Here is a 24,733-nt window from a genome sequence, read left to right as displayed (position 1 = left end):
GAGATTTTCAGCATTGGGTGTGCAGCTTTGGTGTAAGGTATTTCTTGTACAAGATACAACGAGTCCACGGATTTCATCCTTACTTGTGGGATATTATCCTCCTGCTAACAGGAAGTGGCAAAGAGCACCACAGCAGAGCTGTATATATAGATCCTCCCTTCCCCTCCACCCCCAGTCATTCTTTTTGCCTGTGTTATACTAGGAAGAGGTAAAGTGAGGTGTTAGTTTTAGTTTCTTCAAGAAGTTTTTTACTTTTAAATAGTACCGGTGAGTACTATTTTCCTCAGGGGGATATGGAGAAGATTTCTGCCCTGAGGTTAATGATCTTAGCAGATGTAACTAAGATCCATGTTGGTTCCCACAGAGCTTCTGAAGGTAATAAAAGAGACATCTTCAGTGTGGAGAACGGTTCATGCTACAAGCAGCGTTGAGGTATGGGCAGCTCTTTATTTCTGAGGAGACTTGATATATCAGAACTGGCTTGCATTTATTTCCCTACAAGGGAAGGGGTAAGCAGTAGACCTGTTAAACAGAAGGGCGTTACTGGGAGACCTCTGCTTAAATTATCAGTTGACAAATATTGGGCAATCATTATAATGGGCTTAAGCATTATAAGAGACACTGGGAGAGGCAGGAATTGTTTAACGGTTTTTATTGCAAAATGAACAGTTTGACAATTTTGGTGTTTTATTGGGGTTAAATAAGTTCCACTTGTTTTTTTCTTGAAACCGCTTCACCATGCGGTTGTTTTAGGCCTACTTGATCATCGAACATGATGGGCGGGGCCTAATTTTGCGCGCTCAGATGCGCACTTTCCTCTGGCTGTGAAGCAGCAAGCATTAGCTACGGTTGATCCTAGACAGGGGTCCTATTATTCGGATCGTTGGCGAGTCATTTTGAAGTACCCTGGGGGCTTTTAGAGGTTAATTTCTCCCCTTACTCGTGGGGTGCAATAATTTTTGGAGCCATTACTTAGTTATAGTTAATTTTTAGAGCAAATTAATGTTTTTTGAGCAGTTTTGGAAAATTTGTGCGCTTTTTTATCTCTTTAAGGCGCAGTACGCGTTTCTCAAAATTTTGTTTAAAGCAATAAATAAAGTGTTTAATGACTATTGTGGTTATTGCTAGTCTGTTCAACATGTCTGACATTGAGGAATCTCATTGTTCTATGTGTTTAGAAGCCATTGTGGAACTCCGCTTACATTGTGTACCTCTTGTACTGAAAGGGCCTTACATTGTAAAAAGCATATTTTAGGTCAAGAAAGTGTGCCTAAGGATGATTCTCAGTCTGAAGAGAATCAGGATATGCCATCCAATTCTCCGCAAGTGTCACAACCTTTGACGCCCACACAAGCAACGCCAAGTACTTCTAGTGCATCTAATTCTTTTACTCTGCTGGAGATGGCTGTAGTTATGTCAACTACCCTTACTGAGGTATTATCTAAATTACCAGTGTTACAGGGTAAACGCAGTAGGTCAGGTATTAATGTGAATACTGAATCATCTGATACTTTATTGGCTATTTCCGATGTACCCTCACAGTGCTCTGAGTTGGGGGTCAGGGAATTGCTGTCTGAGGGAGAAATGTGTTACCTCAGACAGATTCGGACGTCATGTCCTTTAAATTTAAGCTTGAACACCTCCACCTGTTACTTCGGGAGGTTTTAGCGACTCTGGATGATTGTGACCCTATTGTGATTCCACCAGAGAAATTGTGTAAGATGGATAAATATTTAGAGGTGCCTACTTACACTGATGTTTTTCCGTTTCCTAAAATAATTTCGGAAATTGTAAAAAAGGAATGGTATAGACCAGGCATACCGTTCTCTCCCCCTCCTAATTTTAAGAAAATGTTTCCTATATCAGACATTATCCGGGACTCTTGGCAAACAGTCCCTAAGGTGGAGACCCAACCAGGCTTGGAATAAAGGTAAACAATCCAAGAAGCCCGCTGCTGCTACAAAGACAGCATGAAGGGGCGGCCCCCGATCCGGGACCGGATCTAGTAGAGGGCAGACTTTCTTTCTTTGCTCAGGCTTGGGCAAGAGATGTTCAGGATCCTTGGGCACTGGAAATAGTGACTCATGGGTATCAAATGGAATTCAAGGATTTTCTCCCAAGAGGGAGATTTCATCTTTCACGATTATCTGCAGACCAGATAACAAGAGAGGCGTTCTTACACTGTGTAAAAGACCTTTCTACCATGGGAGTAATCTGTCCTGTTCCAAAACTGGAACAGGGGCAGGGGTTTTATTCAAATCTTTTCGTGGTTCCCAAAAAAGAGGGAACTTTCAGACCCATTTTAGATCTCAAGTGTCTAAACAAATTTCTCAGAGTTCCATCATTCAAGATGGAGACTATACGAACAATTTTACCAATGATCCAGGAGGGTCAATATATGACTACCGTGGACTTGAAGGATGCATACCTTCATATTCCTATCCACAAGGATCATCACCAGTTTCTAAGGTTTGCCTTCCTGGACAAACATTATCAGTTCGTGGTTCTTCCCTTCGGGTTGGCCACAGCACCCAGAATCTTCACAAAGGTTCTAAGGTCCGTTCTGGCGGTTCTCAGACCGCGAGGCATAGCAGTGGCGCCTTATCTGGACGACATTTTAATCCAGGCGTCACATTATCATCTGACAAAATCTCACACGGACACAGTCCTGTCTTTCCTGAGAACTCACGGTTGGAAGGTGAACATAGAAAGAGTTCACTAGTTCCACAGACAAGGGTTCCTTTCTTGGGAACTCTGATAGTCTCGGTAGACATGAAAATATTTCTGACGGAGGTCAGAAAGTCACAGATTCTAAATACTTGCCGAGCACTTCAGTCCATTCCTTGGCCATCAGTAGCTCAGTGTATAGAGGTAATTGGATTAATGGTAGCGGCAATGGACATCATTCCATTTGCTCGATTTCATCTCAGACCACTGCAGCTGTGCATGCTCGGACAGTGGAATGGGATTATGCAAATTTATCTCCTCAGATAAATCTGGATCAAGAGATCAGAGACTCTCTTCTTTGGTGGTTGTCGCCGGATCATCTGTCCTAGGGGACTTGTTTCTGTAGACCCTCATGGGTGATAGTGACAACGGACGCCAGCCTTCTGGGCTGGGGTGCAGTCTGGAATTCCCTGAAGGTTCAGGGTGTTTGGACTCAGGTGGAGTCTCTACTTCCAATCAATATTCTGGAACTGAGAGCAATATTCAATGCGCTTCAGGCATGGCCTCAGTTGGCTTCGGCCAAATTCATCAGATTCCAGTCGGACAATATCACGACTGTGGCGCATATCAATCATCAGGGGGGAACAAGGAGTTACTTAGCAATGATAGAAGTATCAAAGATAATCCGATGGGCGGAGGCCCACTCTTGCTATCTATCGGCAATCTACATCCCAGGAGTAGCGAACTGGGAAGCAGATTTTCTAAGTCGTCAGACTTTTCATCCGGGGGAGTGGGAGCTCCACCTGGAGGTGTTTGCGTCTCTGATTCTCCGATGGGGCAGACAGGAATTGGATCTGATGGCATCTCGACAGAATGCCAAGCTTCCAAGATCCAGATCCAGGTCGAGGGATCCTCAGGCCGAACTGATAGATTCCTTGGCAGTTCCTTGGTCGTTCAGCCTAGCTTATGTGTTTCCACCGTTTCCTCTCCTTCCACGCGTGATTGCTCGGATCAAACAGGAGAGAGCTTCAGTAATCCTGATAGCGCCTGTGTGGCCACACAGGACTTGGTATGCGGATCTAGTGGACATGTCGTCTCTGCCACCATGGAAACTTCCTTTGAGACAGGACCTGCTCATTCAAGGTCCTTTCCAACATCCAAATCTAAGTTCTCTGCAGCTGACTGCCTGATTGATTGAACGCTTGATTTTATCTAAGCAAGGATTCTCTGATTCGGTCATCGATACTTTGATACAGGCTCGAAAGCTTGTTACTAGAAAAATCTATCATCAGATATGGCATAAATATCTTTATTGGTGTGAATCCAAAGGTTACTTATCGAGTAAGGTTAGGATTCCCAGGATTCTGTCTTTTCTCCAAGAAGGATTGGAGAAAGGGTTATCAGCTAGTTCCTTAAAGGGACAAATTTCTGCTTTGTCAATTTTGCTTCCCAAGTGTTTGGCAGATATGCCAGATATTCAGTCTTTATGTCAGGCTCTATCTCGAATTAGGCCTGTATTTAGACCAATTACTCCTCCTTGGAGTTTGAATTTAGTTCTTCGAGTTCTTCAAGGGGTTCCGTTTGAACCCATGCATTCCATAGATATTAAATTGTTATCTTGGAAAGTTCTGTTTTTAGTTGCTATTTCTTCTGCTCAAAGAGTTTCTGAGCTTTCAGCATTACAGTGTGTTTTGCCTTATCTTATCTTTCATTCTGATAAGGTGGTTTTACGTACCAATCCTGGATTTCTTCCTAAGGTTGTTTCAAATAAGAATATTAATCAGGAAATTGTTGTTCCTTCCTTTTGTCCTAATCCAACTAAGGATTACCGTCAATCATATTCATTATTCATTGTTTATTCTGGAAAGCGTAGGGGGTCAGAAAGCTACGGCTACCTCTCTTTCTTTTTGGCTGAGGAGTATCATCCGCCTGGCATATGAGACTGCTGGACAGCAGCCTCCTGAAAGAAGTAAGGCTCATTATACTAGGGCTGTGGCTTCCACATGGGCCTTTAAAAACGATGCATCTGTTGAACAGATCTGTAAGGCTGCGACTTGGTCGTCCCTTCATACTTTTTTCAAATTTTCCAAATTTGATACTTTTGCTTCTTCTGAGGCTGCTTTTGGGAGAAAAGTTCTTCAAGCCTTCCGTTTAGGTCTCTGTCTTGTCCCTCCCTTTCATCCGTGTCCTGTAGCTTTGGTATTGTATCCCACAAGTAAGGATGAAATCCGTGGACTCGTCGTATCTTGTAGAAGAAAAGGAAATTTATGCTTACCTGATCAATTGATTTCTTCTACGATACGACAAGTCCACGGCCCTCCCTGTCATTTTAAGACAGATTATATTTTATATTTTATTTTTACAACTTCAGTCACCTCTGCACCTTTTAGCTTTTCCTTTCTCTTCCTAAAACCTTCGGTTGAATGACTGGGGGTGGAGGGGAAGGGAGGAGCTATATCTACAGCTCTGCTGTGGTGCTCTTTGCCACTTCCTGTTAGCAGGAGGATAATATCCCACAAGTAAGGATGAAATCCGTGGACTCGTCGTATCGTAGAAGAAATCAATTTATCAGGTAAGCATAAATTTCCTTTTTTAACATATTCAAGAACCATGAAGCATCGTTTAACGGACCATTAGGGGACAGAGTTCTTATTGACATTGATTCCATGGCCTCCCAGGGTCCCTCCTAAAAACCCTGAGACAACCGCTCAGAATACGGTCCTTGTTTAGTTTTTAAACTTGTTCTTTCAGGTCCACAATGGTCCCCAGGTTAAGGTGATTTTTGAGGTGCTCCCTGTATGACTTTGTTATTGGCGTACGTCAGGGCTTGACAAACCCAGGAGTTCTTTAACTTTTCTGTATGCTGTTTTAAGTCGATCGCCATTTTAAGTTGATAGCCAGCAGCTTTTTTCTCGTGTCGCAGGTTGTTTTGTTGCCGGTTGAAGCTCATGAACCGAAGGCGCCTTTTCTATTAGAGGCTGAAACATCCTCTCCAGTCTGAGGAGTATGGAGCCAAGCGTAGTGGAGGAGCTTTTATCCCTCGTGTCAGTTGGAGGGGTTACCATCGTACCGTTCTCTATGATTTCCCACTTGGTAGGTAGTTCTGGTTGGAGAAGGTGGTAGATGTTGTAGGCAGTTGAAGGTGTCAGGGTGGTCTTAAATGTGCGATCAGTCCTGGTGAAACACACCAATAGCCCGGGGGGTGGGGGGGACGCTGCCTGTGAGATTACCGCTGCTACAGGCCTCAGTTGTCCGGTTCTGGCCCTTGGGTCATAAATACAGCAAAAATGGTTCCAATTATATTGTATGTTGCTCAGAATCACGACTTTTATCGTGTTGGTGTTGGATGCTGTGGTTGTGGACTGATATACAGCAGATTATAGGCCACTCTCCTGGAGATCATGAAAATTGCGACTACACTGAGCCGCTGTTAGGCCCTACCTTTTCCTCATTTTACTTTCTGATTGTCCCTTTAAGTTTTAACAAAGAATTGCAAGAGAAAGAGGTAAATATCAGAGCAAAAGTAATTGGGAAAGTTTCTGAATAATGAAAGTTTCATTTTGACCTCCACGTTGTTTTTAAATTAATTTAGTGAAAAACTGTTCACATTGAAAGTCGGCATTTCACTAAAACAAAGAACTGAAGTTTTGCTACATAATTTAGCACTTGAAAGTACACAAAACCCCCATTTTTTCTTTAATTATTTAGATAAAGCATACCATTTGAACAACTTTCTAATTTATTTGTATTATCTAATTTGCTTTGTTCTCTTGGTATTATTTGTTAAAGAAGCAGCAATGCAGTACTGGGATCTAGCTGAACACATAAAGTAAGCTAATGGCAAGAAGCATATGTTTGCAGCCACCAATCAGTAGCTTACTTCCAGTAGTGCTTTGCTGCTCTTGAGCCTTCCTATGTATGCTTGTCAACAAAGGATAGCAAGAGAACAAAGCAACTTTGATAAAAGAAGCTGACCAGAAAATTGTTTTACACTGCATGATCTATGTGAATCATAAAAGAAAAAATGGGGTTTCATATCCCTTTAAAGGACCACTACATACAGTAGAATTTAATATTTGACAAATACACAGTAAAAAGACACTTATTTTGAATTTAAAATGAGCAGCAATATATTTTCTGGCAATTTTCTAATCAAATCCTATTTTTTTTTCTCCCCCCTGTCATGAGCCAATTACAAAATGCATTTACATATAAACTGTGCACTTCTGCACATGCTCAGTTATAGCTGGTGCTTTAGAACGTGTGTGTATATAAAAAAGTATGTGCAAGATTTGATAATGGAAGTGTATCAGAAAGTCTTATTAAATTGTATGCTCTATCTGAATCAAGAAACTTTACTTATGACTTCAGTGGCCCTTCAGTGGCCCTTTTTTAAACTATCACCAGTGTTGGGATCTCCATGCTGTAACATTGATTAAATGTTTGTATAACTACACCTTTAAGCGAGCCCCATGTGTCATCATGTAAATATATTTATAGGCGCACTTACGTGACCTCATGCTGCTTACTTCTGCATTCTCTGGGTATCAGAATACCCTGGCTTGGCATTTGTGAAATGCTGCTGTCATTTTCTCTGGCAGGATGACACACAGAACACACAGTGACTTTTAATAGTAAGCTTAGACATTCTATGTTGTAAGCGGTAAGAGAATGTATGTGAGGTGCACAGGTCTCATTTTTATTTTTATCTCATTTTGACCCTCCTGTTTTTGTAGTGTTGGGCATATTGCCTGTTCCCCTTTCTGGCTTCTTTAATTAAATGGATATATAGCATTCTATTTTGATTTTTACATGTGATAATGAACCAGTGATTCACTGCCGCTGCTAAAACGTTTCTCTGATTCATGTTTTCCTGTGGTGATGGCTCACTAAATTGTATGCTAGCTCCCCAGATTTTAGTGATAGAATAAAAGATTGGACTCACTGGAGTTCTTTAAATTGAATTTACATTAGTATACATATTTTTATTTTTCACTAGCAATACAGGCTGGGAATAAAGAGACATTGTAGTATAAAAAATAAAATCTTCTTTTTTGTTAGACCCTGCTGTTTTTAATCAAATTAATTTATTTTACTTTAGTTTAACATCTTAAAAGTATTGAATATTGTAGTTACTCATTATGAGGATACAATAGGTGAGCTAATCAGAAGTAAGCAAACATGCGTAATTGCGTACGCATGGGTATCCTCAGAAATATTTCCGGGGTGGGGGTGGGCAATAAAAGCAAATATACACAGACAATATATAAATATATATATATATATATATATATATATATATATATATGTGTGTATGTATACCTTTGTGTATAAGTATTAGGGGTTGAAAATTATCCCAAAATGCTACAAGTCCTTGTTTATTAGTCACTATATACTACATTTTAATACACTTTAACACATTTTTTGTTGTCGGGTGTAATAACATGAATGTCTTTATCCAGGCTCCTTACTAATAAATGAAAATAGAAGGAGCATATAGTTATTTTTTATTTAGTGCTATGTTTATTTGATCTGTTGCATTATACAATTAGAAATAAACAACTTATGATTACAATTAAACACAAGAAAACAACATAAGTTAACCTATATACATACAAAGTATAAAACTGCTAACAGTAAATTACCTAAAATATGCAAAATAAACATTTCTCTATTTGTGCTATTGGCAAAGCATTTAACAAACTATTCCAGTATGCAAGTAGGAGGATTGCACAGAAAGTGTTGACATTGCTATTTTTGAGATACATTTTTCTTTGCTCCTGTTAAAAAGGTGGTGTGAGTAGACTTACTGCCTTCCACAAAGCTCACTCCCCACCACTGTATAATGCATGCAGGGAATTAGAGTACAGAACTGCAGTGGCACAATACTGAGAGGGAAAGAGTAAACTACAAACTCCAGAATGCTAAGTAACTCCAAGAATACTGTGCTTCCTCCTCTAAAACTCAACTATATTTAAGGGAATTGAAAAAACAAACAAACAAACATTCAATAGCTTTTTTGTCCCTGCAGTTTTGACTCCAGATTTTTTTTATAACAACTGAGACCCCAATTTTGTTTTTTATTAATTTTTATTAGATGTTGTTGTTATGACTTTAACTTTACTTTTAAATGTATTTTTGATGTGTTTTGTGACACTTTTTTGTCGAGTGTAACAGTTAACCAGAACTCTAAAGTGTCAGTAATTATTCTAGCATAAACTGTGATTGCGCTCACGCGTTTGCATTTAGTTTCAACTTGTAATACGAGCGGTATTTAACTTGCGGAAAACGTCCTCTAGAACCCAATATCACCCGTGCGCAAACGATAACGCTCCACTTGTAATCTAGCCCTGAGTTAGGAAATATATTTATATGCTATTATACAATGAAAGTTTATGCCTAAACAGAACAAAATTGCAGTATTTTGTTCATCAGCTCTAATTTTGTGCTTGGACCCCCTTGGTTGAGAACCACTGACTAAATCACTGGCCCACTGTTCTTTACAGGACCTCTTTAATTGGCACACCACCTGGCTGATTTCATTGACCACCCTAGCTAAAATTAATTAAGCTAATATTAAGTATTCAAGTGGCTTTTAAAAAAAAAAAAATCTGTTAAAAGATAATTATTTTATACTGAGAATTGATTTTGATAACCAATCAGAGTTGTGCACTTTATACTTCCCCTGAGATTGGCAGTTTTTAAGTTCCACATAATGAATATATGTGTGGTACTTATTCCTTTCTTCATGAAACTCAAAATTAGAGTTAATTCAGGAAGATAATACAATTTTAAAAGCTTTTTAATTTGCTTCTTTGATCAAATTAGCTATTTTTTATTGGTCTCTCATTGACACTTGGCCCCTTTCCTCAGCAGCATGCACATAATTAAAGGGACAGTCTAATCCAAAATAAACGTTCATGATTCAGATAGAGAATGTAATTTTAAACAATTTTCCAATTTACTTTTATCACCAATTTTGTTTTTTTCTCTTGGTATTCTTAGTTGAAAGCTAAACCTAAGAGGTTTGTATGCAAATTTCTAAGCCCTTGAATGCCGCCTCTTCTCTCAGGGCATTTTAACAGTTTTTCACCACTAGAGGGTGTTAGCTAATGTGTGACATATAGATAACACTGTGCTCACGCACGGGGAGTTCAAGTGAGCCAGCTCTGATTGGCTAAAATGGATGTCTGTCAAAAGAACTGAAATAAGGGGGCAGTTTGCAGAGGCTTAGATACAAGGTAATAACAGAGGTAAAAAGTGTTTTTAAATAACGGTACTGGTTATGCAAAACTAGGGAATGGGTAATAAAGGGATTATCTATCTTTTTAAACAATAACAATTCTGGTGACGACTGTCCCTTTAATCTTTATGTGGCGGCAGAGTGTTTGCAATGTTACACAAGCTTTAGAGTGCAGTATCATCATACATTCTACGCAAACTAAGCTGGTGTTGTATAAAAAAGAGCACTGTTTAAAAAGACAGTTTGAGCACAAACTTAACATGATGGTTCACAAGTGCAATAGAGTCTTTATCAATTTTGCATTCTGGGCTGAAGTGTTGGTGAAAGATCCTGACACCCCATCCCCTTGTGATACTTTATGTTCTCTACAGTGAGACAAATTTACTCTAATAAAACAGATTGTGAATATTTTGCATCTACAAACATTTAAAGAAACAATTTAGCACACCAGGGGCGAGATTACATATGCGGGATAGGTTTCAGCACAACTGCTGAAACCCCCGTCGCCCTTAAGTTCACTTCGCACATCGGGTGAATCACATAAACCGCGCCAGCAGATCATATACTGCCGTATGTCAAACAAACCGACGACGTTCAGAAATGTGCGGAAATACACATATCTTGCGTCACCAGTAACTTACAGTAGTATATCATCTGCCGGTGCTTAAGTTAAAAACAAAAAAAAATTCAAAATACACGTAAAAATCTAACCCGCCTCAAAAAATTTAAACCGACAGGTCAAAACCCCTATTTCTCCAACATAGGTGTGTCCGGTCCACGGCGTCATCCTTACTTGTGGGATATTCTCCTCCCCAACAGGAAATGGCAAAGAGCCCAGCAAAGCTGGTCACATGATCCCTCCTAGGCTCCGCCTTCCCCAGTCATTCTCTTTGCCATTGCACAGGCAACATCTCCACGGAGATGGCTTAGAGTTTTTTGGTGTTTAAATGTAGTTTTTATTCTTCAATCAAGAGTTTGTTATTTTAAAATAGTGCTGGTATGTACTATTTACTCTGAAACAGAAAAGAGATGAAGATTTCTGTTTGTAAGAGGAAAATGATTTTAGCAACCGTTACTAAAATCGATGTCTGTTTCCACACAGGACTGTTGAGAGGAATTAACTTCAGTTGGGGGAAACAGTGAGCAGACTTTTGCTGCTTGAGGTATGACACATTTCTAACAAGACTTGGTAATGCTGGAAGCTGTCATTTTCCCTATGGGATCCGGTAAGCCATTTTTATTAAATAAGAATAAAGGGCTTCACAAGGGCTTTAAAGACTGGTAGACATTTTTCTGGGCTAAAACGATTGATTTATAAGCATTTTTAATAGTTTATAGCTTTGAGGAGTTATTTTATTCTTGGGAATTATGTTAAGAAACGGCAGGCACTGTATTGGACACCTTTTTCACTGGGGGCCTTCTCTAATCATAGGCAGAGCCTCATTTTCGCGCCACTAATGCGCAGTTGTTTTTGGGAAGCAAGGCATGCAGATGCATGTGTGAGGAGCTCAGATACATAGAAAAAGCTTACTGAAGGCGTCATTTGGTATCGTATTCCCCTCTGGGCTTGGTTGGGTCTCAGCAAAGCAGATACCAGGGACTGTATAGGGGTTAAATATAAAAACGGCTCCGGTTCCGTTATTTTAAGAGTTAAAGTTTTCAAATTTGGTGTGCAATACTTTTAAGGCTTTAAGACACTGTGGTGAAATTTTGGTGAATTTTGAACAATTCCTTCATACTTTTTCACATATTCAGTAATAAAGTGTGTTCAGTTTAAAATTTAAAGTGACAGTAACGGTTTTATTTTAAAACGTTTTTTGTACTTTGTTATCAAGTTTATGCCTGTTTAACATGTCTGAACTATCAGATAGACTATGTTCTGTATGTGAGGAAGCCAAGGTTCCTTCTCATTTAAATAGATGTGATGTATGTGACAAACAATTTAGAGAAAATGATGCCCAAGATGATTCCTCAAGTGAGGGGAGTAAGCATGGTACTGCATCATCCTCTCCTTCGTCTACGCCAGTCTTGCCCACACAGGAGGCCCCTAGTACATCTAGTGCGCCAATACTCCTTACTATGCAACAATTAACGGCTGTAATGGATAATTCTATCAAAAACATTTTAGCCAAAATGCCCACTTATCAGCGAAAGCGCGACTGCTCTGTTTTAGAAAATACTGAAGAGCATGAGGACGCTGATGATAATGGATCTGACATGCCCCTACACCAGTCTGAGGGGGCCAGGGAGGTTTTGTCTGAGGGAGAAATTTCAGATTCAGGGACAATTTCTCAACAAGCTGAACCTGATGTGATTACATTCAAATTTAAATTGGAACATCTCCGCGCTCTGCTTAAGGAGGTGTTGTCTACTCTGGATGATTGTGACAATTTGGTCATTCCAGAGAAATTATGTAAGATGGACAAGTTCCTAGAGGTCCCGGGGCCCCCGAAGCTTTTCCTATACCCAAGCGGGTGGCGGACATTGTAAACAAAGAATGGGAAAGGCCCGGCATACCTTTTGTCCCTCCCCCTATATTTAAGAAATTGTTTCCTATGGTCGACCCCAGAAAGGACTTATGGCAGACAGTCCCCAAGGTCGAGGGGGCGGTTTCTACTCTAAACAAACGCACTACTATCCCTATAGAAGATAGTTGTGCTTTCAAAGATCCTATGGATAAAAAATTAGAGGGTTTGCTTAAAAAGATGTTTGTTCAGCAAGGTTACCTTCTACAACCAATTTCATGCATTGTTCCTGTCACTACAGCAGCGTGTTTCTGGTTCGATGAACTAGAAAAGTCGCTCGATAAAGATTCTTCTTATGAGGAGATTATGGACAGAGTTCACGCTCTTAAATTGGCTAACTCTTTTACTTTAGACGCCACTTTGCAATTAGCTAGATTAGCGGCGAAAAATTCAGGGTTTGCTATTGTGGCGCGCAGAGCGCTTTGGCTAAAATCTTGGTCAGCGGATGCGTCTTCCAAGAACAAATTGCTTAACATACCTTTCAAGGGGAAAACGCTGTTTGGCCCTGACTTGAAAGAGATTATTTCAGATATCACTGGGGGTAAGGGCCACGCCCTTCCTCAGGATAGGTCTTTTAAGGCTAAAAATAAACCAAATTTTCGTCCCTTTCGCAGAAACGGACCAGCCTCAAGTTCTACATCCTCTAAGCAAGAGGGTAATACTTCTCAAACCAAGCCAGCCTGGAGGCCAATGCAAGGCTGGAACAAAGGTAAGCAGGCCAAGAAACCTGCCACTGCTACCAAGACAGCATGAGATGTTGGCCCCCGATCCGGGACCGGATCTGGTGGGGGGCAGACTTTCTCTCTTCGCTCAGGCTTGGGCAAGAGATGTTCTGGATCCTTGGGCTCTAGAAATAGTCTCCCAAGGTTATCTTCTGGAATTCAAGGAGCTACCCCCAAGGGGGAGGTTCCACAGGTCTCAATTGTCTTCAGACCACATAAAAAGACAGGCATTCTTACATTGTGTAGAAGACCTGTTAAAAATGGGAGTGATTCATCCTGTTCCATTAGGAGAACAAGGGATGGGATTCTACTCCAATCTGTTCATAGTTCCCAAAAAAGAGGGAACATTCAGACCAATCTTAGATCTCAAGATCCTAAACAAATTTCTCAAGGTTCCATCGTTCAAAATGGAAACCATTCGGACAATTCTTCCTACCATCCAGGAAGGTCAATTCATGACCACGGTGGATTTAAAGGATGCGTATCTACATATTCCTATCCACAAGGAACATCATCGGTTCCTAAGGTTCGCCTTTCTGGACAAGCATTACCAGTTTGTGGCACTTCCATTCGGATTAGCCACTGCTCCAAGAATTTTCACAAAGGTACTAGGGTCCCTTCTAGCGGTGCTAAGACCAAGGGGCATTGCAGTAGTACCTTACTTGGACGACATACTGATTCAAGCGTCGTCTCTACCACAAGCAAAGGCTCATACGGACATTGTCCTGGCCTTTCTCAGATCTCACGGGTGGAAAGTGAACGTAGAAAAAAGTTCTCTATCTCCGTCAACAAGAGTTCCCTTCTTGGGAACAATAATAGACTCCTTAGAAATGAGAATTTTTCTGACAGAGGCCAGAAAATCAAAACTTCTAAGCTCTTGTCAAGTACTTCATTCTGTTCTTCTTCCTTCCATAGCGCAGTGCATGGAAGTAATAGGTTTGATGGTCGCGGCAATGGACATAGTTCCTTTTGCGCGAATTCATCTAAGACCATTACAACTGTGCATGCTCAGTCAGTGGAATGGGGATTATACAGACTTGTCTCCGACGATACAAGTAGATCAGAGGACCAGAGATTCACTCCGTTGGTGGCTGACCATGGACAACCTGTCACAAGGGATGAGCTTCCGCAGACCAGAGTGGGTCATTGTCACGACCGACGCCAGTCTGGTGGGCTGGGGCGCGGTCTGGGAACCCCTGAAAGCTCAGGGTCTTTGGTCTCGGGAAGAATCTCTTCTCCCGATAAATATTCTGGAACTGAGAGCGATATTCAATGCTCTCAAGGCTTGGCCTCAGCTAGCAAAGGCCAAATTCATACGGTTTCAATCAGACAACATGACGACTGTTGCGTATATCAACCATCAGGGGGGAACAAGGAGTTCCCTGGCGATGGAAGAAGTGACCAAAATAATTCAATGGGCGGAGACTCACTCCTGCCACTTGTCTGCAATCCACATCCCAGGAGTGGAAAATTGGGAAGCGGATTTTCTGAGTCGTCAGACATTTCATCCGGGGGAGTGGGAACTCCATCCGGAAATCTTTGCCCAAATAATTCAATTGTGGGGCATTCCAGACATGGATCTGATGGCGTCTCGTCAGAACTTCAAGGTTCCTTGCTACGGGTCCAGATCCAGGGATCCCAAGGCGACTCTAGTGGATGCACTAGTAGCACCTTGGAGCTTCAACCTAGCTTATGTGTTCCCACCGTTTCCTCTCATTCCCAGGCTGGTAGCCAGGATCAAACAGGAGAGGGTATCGGTGATCTTGATAGCTCCTGCGTGGCCACGCAGGACTTGGTATGCAGATCTGGTGAATATGTCATCGGCTCCACCATGGAAGCTACCTTTGAGACAGGACCTTCTTGTTCAAGGTCCGTTCGAACATCCGAATCTGGCCTCACTCCAACTGACTGCTTGGAGATTGAACGCTTGATTTTATCAAAGCGAGGGTTCTCAGATTCTGTCATTGATACTCTTGTTCAGGCTAGAAAGCCTGTAACTAGAAAAATCTACCATAAAATATGGAAAAAATATATCTGTTGGTGTGAATCTAAAGGATTCCCATGGAACAAGATAAAAATTCCTAAGATTCTATCCTTTCTTCAAGAAGGTTTGGAGAAAGGATTATCTGCAAGTTCTTTGAAGGGACAGATTTCTGCTTTATCTGTTTTACTTCACAAAAAGCTGGCGGCTGTGCCAGATGTTCAAGCTTTTGTTCAGGCTCTGGTTAGAATCAAGCCTGTTTACAAACCTTTGACTCCTCCTTGGAGTCTCAATTTAGTTCTTTCAGTTCTTCAGGGGGTTCCGTTTGAACCCCTACATTCCGTTGATATCAAGTTATTATCTTGGAAAGTTTTGTTTTTGGTTGCAATTTCTTCTGCTAGAAGAGTTTCAGAGTTATCTGCTCTGCAGTGTTCTCCTCCTTATCTGGTGTTCCATGCAGATAAGGTGGTTTTGCGTACTAAACCTGGTTTTCTTCCGAAAGTTGTTTCTAACAAAAATATTAACCAGGAGATAGTCGTGCCTTCTTTGTGTCCGAATCCAGTTTCAAAGAAGGAACGTTTGTTGCACAATTTGGATGTAGTTCGTGCTCTAAAATTCTATTTAGAGGCTACAAAGGATTTCAGACAAACATCTTCCTTGTTTGTTGTTTATTCTGGTAAAAGGAGAGGTCAAAAAGCAACTTCTACCTCTCTCTCTTTTTGGCTTAAAAGCATCATCAGATTGGCTTATGAGACTGCCGGACGGCAGCCTCCTGAAAGAATCACAGCTCATTCCACTAGGGCCGTGGCTTCCACATGGGCCTTCAAGAACGAGGCTTCTGTTGATCAGATATGTAAGGCAGCGACTTGGTCTTCACTGCACACTTTTACCAAATTTTACAAATTTGATACTTTTGCTTCTTCTGAGGCTATTTTTGGGAGAAAGGTTTTGCAAGCCGTGGTGCCTTCCATCTAGGTGACCTGATTTGCTCCCTCCCATCATCCGTGTCCTAAAGCTTTGGTATTGCTTCCCACAAGTAAGGATGACGCCGTGGACCGGACACACCTATGTTGGAGAAAACAGAATTTATGTTTACCTGATAAATTACTTTCTCCAACGGTGTGTCCGGTCCACGGCCCGCCCTGGTTCTTTAATCAGGTCTGATGATTTATTTTCTCTAACTACAGTCACCACGGTATCATATGATTTCTCCTATGCAAATATTCCTCCTTTACGTCGGTCGAATGACTGGGGAAGGCGGAGCCTAGGAGGGATCATGTGACCAGCTTTGCTGGGCTCTTTGCCATTTCCTGTTGGGGAGGAGAATATCCCACAAGTAAGGATGACGCCGTGGACCGGACACACCGTTGGAGAAAGTAATTTATCAGGTAAACATAAATTCTGTTATCCGCCATCTCCCCACATTGCAACTACTATTAAAAGTTATTAACCCCCAATCCGCCATCCCCAACAATGCAAACTACCTAATAAATCTATTAACCTCTAAAGCGCCAACACCCCACATCGCAATCTACATAATTACACTATTAACCCCTAATCCGCCAACCCCCACATATCAAACTACCTAATACACATATTAACAGATATACTGCCAACCCCCCACAACGCAAAGTATTAACCTAATAACTAAGCCCCCTAACCTAACACCCCCTAAATTAACCCCAATTAAATTACAATTACAACCCCCCCTAAATTACTTAAACAAAAACATAACATTACACAAAATAAAAAATCCTAACATTACATTAAAAAATAAAAAACATTACATAAAGCTAAGATTACAAAAATAAGAAAGCTAACATTACATTAAAATAAAAAAGCTAAGATTACAAAAAATAAAAAAGCTAACATTACCACTAAAAACAAAATTATCCAAAATAAAAAAATATTCCTAATCTAATACCCCTTAAAAACAAAAAAGCCACCCTAAAATAAAAAACCCCTCTAATCTAAGAAAAAGAATAAACTACCAATAGCCCTTAAAAGGGCCTTTTGTAGGGCATAGCTCTTTTACCAAAAAAAAAATACAAATTTGGGGATTGGGTGGGTGGGTGGGGGGTTGTATTTTACGGGGGACTTTGTAATTTTTTTTTGTAAAAGCTGTTATCTTTAGGGCAATGCTCTACAAAAGGCTGTTTTAAGGGATAATGGTAGTTTATTCTTAGATTAGGTTTTTTTTTTTTTTTGGGGTGGCTTTTCTGTTTTTAAGGGTGTATTAGATTAGGAATAACTTTTTATTTTGGATAATGTAGTGTTTCTGTAATGTTAGCTTTTTTATGTTAATGTAATGTTAGGTTTGTTTTTTTAATGCAATGTTAGGATTTTTTATTTTAATGTAATGTTAGGTCTTTGTAATTTAGGTTTTTTATTGTTTGTAATTGTAATTTAATTGGGGTTCATTTAGGGGGTGTTAGGTTAGAGGGCTTAGTTATTATGTTAATACTTTGCACTGTGGGGGGTTGGTAGTTTAGGGGTTAATAGGTTAAGTAAGTACTTTGCATTGTGGGGGTTGGCGGTTTAGGTGTTAATATGTTTATTAGGTAGTTTGCGATGTGGGGGTTGGCAGATTAGGCGTTAATAGTTTTAATAGGTAGATTGTGTTGTGGGGGATTGGCTGTTTAGAGTTTAATACATTTTATTAGTAATTGAGGTGGTGGGATGGCGGATTAGGGGTGGCTATTGCACGTGTTAGGTATTTGATAAGGCTTCTAGGGAGTTACGGTACTTATATACTCAGCGCAAGACTTGCTGCTCCTGCCTATGTTTGGCAAGGTTAACATGGAATCAAATTTCTCCATTCTCGGTGCGTAAGTTCTTGTGCTGACTATGTAATACCGACTGCCGATGCTGGTTCTATGTTAGTTTATGGGAGTAAAAACAGCAGGCAACGGGAGAAATATATGCGCGTAACTTGTATGCGGCTCTGAGTTTTGCGCTCAACGCCGCATATGTAATCTCGACCCAAGTCCCTAAGTGTTGTGGCTGTAATGATTGTTCACATTTGATGCGCCAGATATCATGCATTGATCAACTCGCACAACCAAAGATGCTAATTGGAAGCGCACTAACAAAACGCTGAAAAAGATGCCAAGCAATACATTTCACACATGATGTCACCTTTACAACAGCAACCTCACAAGTGAATTTAGGCCATTAATTCCAATTTCTGTTTTAGAATAGATTGTCTTTTAGTCAGAAAACATCAGCATTTAAATCCCTAGTTGCACTGGCTGAAATAAATTAAAATTAACAAGAAAAAAAAAGTGTGTGTCTTCCTTCTCTGTTATAGTCATCAACACTTCCCACATCTGGCAGCAGAAGCACCAGTTATTCTATCACTTCCTTGCAAGAGGATGTAAAATATTTAAATCAAAGCAGTGTGATAAAATGGTACAAAACCGCCCTTATAAAGCAGCTAAAACAATTAGCGTTTGTTAATGATATATTTATTGGGCATTTTAGCTTTCCGTTCTGGCATATCTGTATGTTAAATAGGATCTATTATTTGATTTTGTATTAGCCTAACATATACACCGGCCTCTGTCCTGTCGTCATTATTATTATTATTATTATTATTATTACATTTGGAGGTATGTCTGTATGAATTGACGAGAAAGCTGTTTACATAGCTTTCTACAGCCAGTTCTGTAATATTGACATTTTCAGCATAGATGGCCCTTGCAGCAAGCAAAAGCAACTATTTCAGATGACAAAATAAAAGTAAAGGAGCAATTTGTAAGCATGTACTCCAGCAGGTAAAATGGGTCATTGGACACATTAGAGAAGAGAATATTTAACAGTACACTGTCCCTTTAGTTACCACACCAGGGCTCAACAAACACCCTAACATCATGGTGCCAGAGAGGCCCAGCGTTGGTTACAGTGAGGACAGGAGTGCCACTTTCCTTCCCTTTGCTGACACAGTCACTTATAATTTCAACCTGGTTGCCAGGCTCAACACTATTTTAACATTAAACACTTTGAAATGGTAATATAAAATGATAAATTATATATATGTGTGTGTGTTCCGGGTAATCCTAGGATTACCCGGGTAAAATGGACATTAACCAAATGGCTGTGGGTATAGCAAGATGTACTGTAATTCCCCCATCTACACTATTTTGTTTGCCTCCGACTGGGGGTTCAAGGAAGGTGCCCCTCCGATCCTCTGGCATCCACCCCAAGTGAACCTTTGGGAATTGCGAAAGAGATATTTGCGCTCCACTGAGAAATACCAAATGTGCAATGGCATTACAAGTTGAGCGCAATGCGAATGCTCATTCTCATTCTGTGAGACATTTGATGAGAACTAGCTCAGTGAAGGGGGTAAGTAGTGCAGCGATGGCAGCAAATTGGCAATTTGGTGTGCAGCAAGTACACTGTGGGATCCCCCTCACTCTCGAGACCTGACTGTTTTCAAGACCTTGGAACACAGAGAAAGTGGTTCAATTTTGGGACCCAGAGAAGACGTTTAGGGTCATGTAGTATACCATCGACTGGTGGAGTTGGCTATACGCTAATGGCGGTCTTGCTTTAGTAAACTTTGGCTGTGTGCCTATATTGATCTTCTGCCTTAACCCCTTGTGGCCTACATCTGCTGCTTATAAGAATGCTGTGTGGTCCTGTTTCCGGTAACGGAGTTACAATTATGTGGCATTTCCCTGCTTGTGTTATTGCAATACTCTAAAGTTTTTAGCCTCACGTTTTCAGTGCTGGATATTCATATGGTGCACCATTGAACTGCTATTTATGCCTTGTGTGAGGGGCCCATGTACTGTATGTTGTGAAGTATGTCTGTCTCCATGCTTTTTGCTATCTAGATTGTTTTGATGCATTTATGTAAGATAAACTAATTTTTGAATTTACCTACTATGTCCCTGTGATTAATTTTGCACAAAGTTTGAGTGCTATACAACTGTTCTTTTGGAAGTTCTCTACTTTAAACTATCCACTTTTTTGTAGTTTCTGTATGGAATATTTTGTACCAGGTAGTACCTTACCTCTTATGTCTTTATTACTATATTTTTAGAGAAGAGCAAATCTCCTTTTTTCTTTTTTTTTTGTATAGCATAATCCTAGGATTACCCAGGTAAAACGGACATTACCGAAACAACTGTGGGTAAAGCCCGATGTACTGTAATTCCCCCATCTACACTATTTCTTTTGCCTCTGCCTGGGGGGTTCAAGGAAGGCGCCCCGCAGATCCTCTGACATCCAACCCAAGTGAACCTTTGGGAATCGCGAAAGTAATACCAGCGCACACGAAAATGGACATTGGTATTACAAGTTGAATGCAATGCGAACACGAGCTACAATGGGAGTCTCATTCTGTGAGACATGGCATGAGAACTAGCGCAGTGGAGGGGTTAAGTCGTGCAGCGACGGCAGCTAATTGTAAATATATATGTATAGGAATATATACATTTATATTAATGTGTTAATATGTGTATATACACATATTAACCCATAGATATATATGTATACAAGGATATACATATATATTTACTGGGAACACACAGTTCCCATAGACCGCCATGTAATGGCACCCTACACCCGCCAATTTTAAATCCTCATAACTACTTATTGCAGATATTTTATTTATCTTTATTTTTTAATAAAGTATATTACACTTGATTTTGGGTGCATTTGGTGGACATTTATAAAATTAACCAGAGATCTGATCTCTGGTTAATTTTATAAGCGCTAATTGCTACTGCAAGCTCGAGGTAGCAATAACCAGCCACTTGTAATGGCTGATTATTTATCACACACACGCAAATGGGCAAATTTGCCTGTTTGTGGGCGCGGGATAAATCACTGTTCCACTTGTAATCTAGCCCTTAATGTTTAATGTCCCTTTAAGACTTCACCCTTCCCCCTTTATTTACCTAGGCAGGGTATTATGACATACAGGGTACATTTTCTATGTGTGTATAATCAGTGCCAAACTTAATAGGTAATGAGGTGTTCAAGAGGTTAAACTATTGAATCTGTAACTAGAAATCCAGGGGGGTTAAATCATTGTTTTGTGGGTGTTTCTAGCAATGAAAGTGTTGATCATGTTTTATGTCTGTTTCAGGCAACCAAGGTTAAAATCATTGTTGTGTGTGTTACTGACAACCGAGCGGTTGTACTATTTCTTGGAACCAAGAGTTAAATCTCTCCTTACTAGTGTGCCAATCAAGTAGTTAGCTCACATTTATATTGGTGCTTCTGACAATAAAGAGGCTAAATCATTGTTTTGTGTTTCAGTAACCAAGGGGTTAAACCATTTGTGTAAGTTATTGGTTTATCGAGACGCTTGCTTACTGATGTGTGTTTGTTTGCAACCAGATTAAATCACATTAAATGCACCAGGAGGTTAAATTGCAGTTTTACTTTATTTTCTGACAACTAGAGAGTTAAATCATTTACTTGTGCATACTGTTTTACATGGTTAACACCTAGTTTAGAGGCTCACAGTAGTGCAATAATAAAATGAGATAGTGTATTAGAATATTATTTTACTTTCATGTCCCTTTAAAGGGACATTCCTGTGTATAAATGACATAATCTAATTTATAGAGCACGTTATTTTTGCTTTACTGACTCAGGTTTACAATGGTTTAACCTATGGAAAAGGGTTGATAGATAAGTAACCTTCCTCTTGGGAGCTGCATGGTTTACATACTATAACTAATTAGAGCATATAAGTCTTGCATTTGCATTTTTCAACTCCTGACCCCAAGATACAATTCTTAGAACGTATTCCCACTGTAGAGTGGCACAATTCAACATATGTTATTAATTGTGTATTGCAAGTTGAACATACAGAAAATGTAAGGGAAGGGTAGAAAAACATTCTCTATCATACACACAACGATTTGACAATACTAACCAGCTCTCCTGCCATATGCCGTGACATTGCAGACAGCCTGATTCTCTGCGTACAACTGTCACTGATCGTGTCCACACTGTAGGGTGCTGTCAGATACTGATACTCTCTTGGGGACACATTTTCCATGTAGTGGGAAATCTTGGAGAAAGGACGGAAACACCCCAGGGTTCTGATGAATTAAGCGGTACCTGTCATATTATAGAGATGGGGCTGTATGTTACTATACCATTTTGAAGGAGAGTGAAACAAGATCAGCAGACAGATGCCACCAGGGTTACAATGCCTGTCCTAATGTTAATTATATTTTATTAAATATAAAACTTTTACAAACTTGATTGACAATACCTAATGCCCAGCTACTGTTCAATTATGTTATAAGAGTTGTTACCCAGTGATGGTTGGTGAGGGGGGTGTTAATCATTTTACCATGGTGCACTCTTCCCCTTCCTACCCTCACCAATGAGGGGGCTGAAATGATACTCACTGCCATAGATTACCACATTACTCAACAAATCCATTGAGTCAGGTTGTCATGGCAACCTAAAAATTGGGCCCAGGAGCCAAGAATTATGAGCCCTTTTGATTCACCAATGTTCTAGCACTATTCTATGCCCTTTATTTGTAAACAAGTCATTTATTTTTTTGAAGTTGCACATAGAAGTTGCAATTGTCATTATGCTGTGTCTCCAGTATTTAATAGTACACATGAATATGCATGAATGCCAATATAAGCTGTTATCATGGTTGAGGCCTCAGAGAAACTTTGTCAGGTTGAGAATGCTATTAGTGTCCAGGTATTCTGCAATACGTGTTGGGGACACATTGCCAAGTAGTAATAGTTATTGCTGGTGTAGGAAGTGTGTTGACTATGTTACTGCCACACCACCCAGGTACAGGGAGTGTGTGTGGGTTGGTGTAATTTGGTCTGTGCTTCATCTCTGTCACAATTGGGGCAAGCCATGATAATCAATACTCTGTAGATCGACAGAAGGGTTAAAAAGTTCAGATTTATACTATTCAGATGGGAAAGGTCTCAGAACTTCAAATGTACACTATCCCATAACTATATCCAGCAATTTAATTGTCAGTTGATTGATTTCTATGTCAGCCAACAAGAATGTAAGCTTCACTTTTGTTCTTAGCCAATCATGACCCAATAAAAGAAACATTGAAAAAAGAACAATATTTTTGTGTGCTGTTGTTGGGTTGTAAGCAGTAGCACTAACTACCACTTTGCTAAAAGGCACATGATACCCAAATGTTGAAGCACTTGAAAGTGATGCAGCTTATCTGTTAAGAGGTGACTAGAAAATATAACCTGAGCATCTTTATGTAACAAAATGTCCTCAGTAGCCACATCCTATTGTAACAGACTTTAAACATCGAATCAGGATACTAGTCCCAGGACTTGCAAGGGAGTATGGATCTGACATGCAGCACAGTCACTTTATTTCCCTCCTCAGTTTAAGGATCTTTACCATGAAATCTTGCACGTATTATGTGAAATCTCATGAGAGCACTGTAAAGCAAAGTGTGAACTCAACTCTGATGCAGAATTAGAGCACTTATTCTGGTGAGCTAAATAAATTTTGAGGTAAAAATATCTCTATTACATAGAGATGTTCATGTGATATTTTCTTGTCAGCTTTTTATAGTTCTGTATCGCTTTTAAGTGATTTAGCATATGGGTATTATTAGTTTTAAGCTACTGTTTAGCTGCTGCTCTGCTGACCTAAATATGTTTCCCATACGAAATTAGGTGTCCACAAATTTCTGTTAATAAATTAACTAATAATATTGCCAAAATTCAGCCAAACCAAATAAGCGCAGGACCCAATCTTGGACAAATGAAAGTAATGTGTTTTTTTTTTCCCTGACGATTGATTTGTCAGATAAAATTTTTTTGTCCATGCACATTTAATAAATAGATTGATAGACATCCCCAAAACATTCAGTTCCTAAATACCAAGTACTTGGACTGACCCCTAGATTATAAACAAATCTGGCTTATTGCATTGACTGCAGAGCTACAGAGGGAGAAACGACATTCAGGCAGAGGCAGAGCAGTGCTTCCTAAGTGGTAACACGTGTAAGAAAGGATATTTGCCTTGGAGCACTTTCTTTTCTGCTCCGCTGTTCTTCACTGCGTGGGTCTTTAATACTGATTTGGTCTTTAATACTGATTGATAGCACAAGTAGAATATTTATTATTGAGATAATCTCTGCAGCTGATTTGCTAGAACAGATTGTGGAACGATCAGTATTCTGGCCATGGATAAGGCATGTAAAGTGGATTGCCTATAAACCATGTTAATTCCTCAAAAAGAGAGTCTGCATCTATCTTCAAAATGTCATGTTCCCCACAGAGATCCTAAAACGTCAGACTGGAACAAACCACTGTGATAATTGCACCGGCATATGTTCACATTATTTGCTACTGGGATTAGATCAACAATTTATAAATCTTTTGAAAATGCTGTGTGAGTGAGATCTCACCTTACCTTAAACTCAAACGTATGAGTTTAATGAAACCATCATGAAAGTGACAGTTCAGTCAAAATTAAACTTTCATGCTCAAAGGTGAGCATGCAATTTTTAACAACTTTCCAATTTACTTTTATTTTCAAATTTAATTTGGTTTGCTTTCTTTTTGTATCTTTTGTTTAAAAGCACATTAATGTAGGCTCCTGAGCTATA

General features: G+C 39.9%; 1 protein-coding gene across 2 annotated transcripts in view; it reads left to right on the top strand.

Annotated features, from left to right (window-relative positions):
• The window catches only part of HOMER3 (homer scaffold protein 3), a 529,180-nt gene that overhangs the window by 68,365 nt on the left and 436,082 nt on the right, over positions 1-24,733 (top strand). The window lies entirely within an intron of this gene.

The sequence above is a fragment of the Bombina bombina genome, chromosome 2 (genome assembly GCF_027579735.1).
Source record: "Bombina bombina isolate aBomBom1 chromosome 2, aBomBom1.pri, whole genome shotgun sequence".
NCBI lineage: Eukaryota > Metazoa > Chordata > Amphibia > Anura > Bombinatoridae > Bombina > Bombina bombina.
The sequence above is the reverse complement of the archived record's forward strand: the minus strand, read 5'-3'. Positions and strand labels throughout refer to the sequence as shown.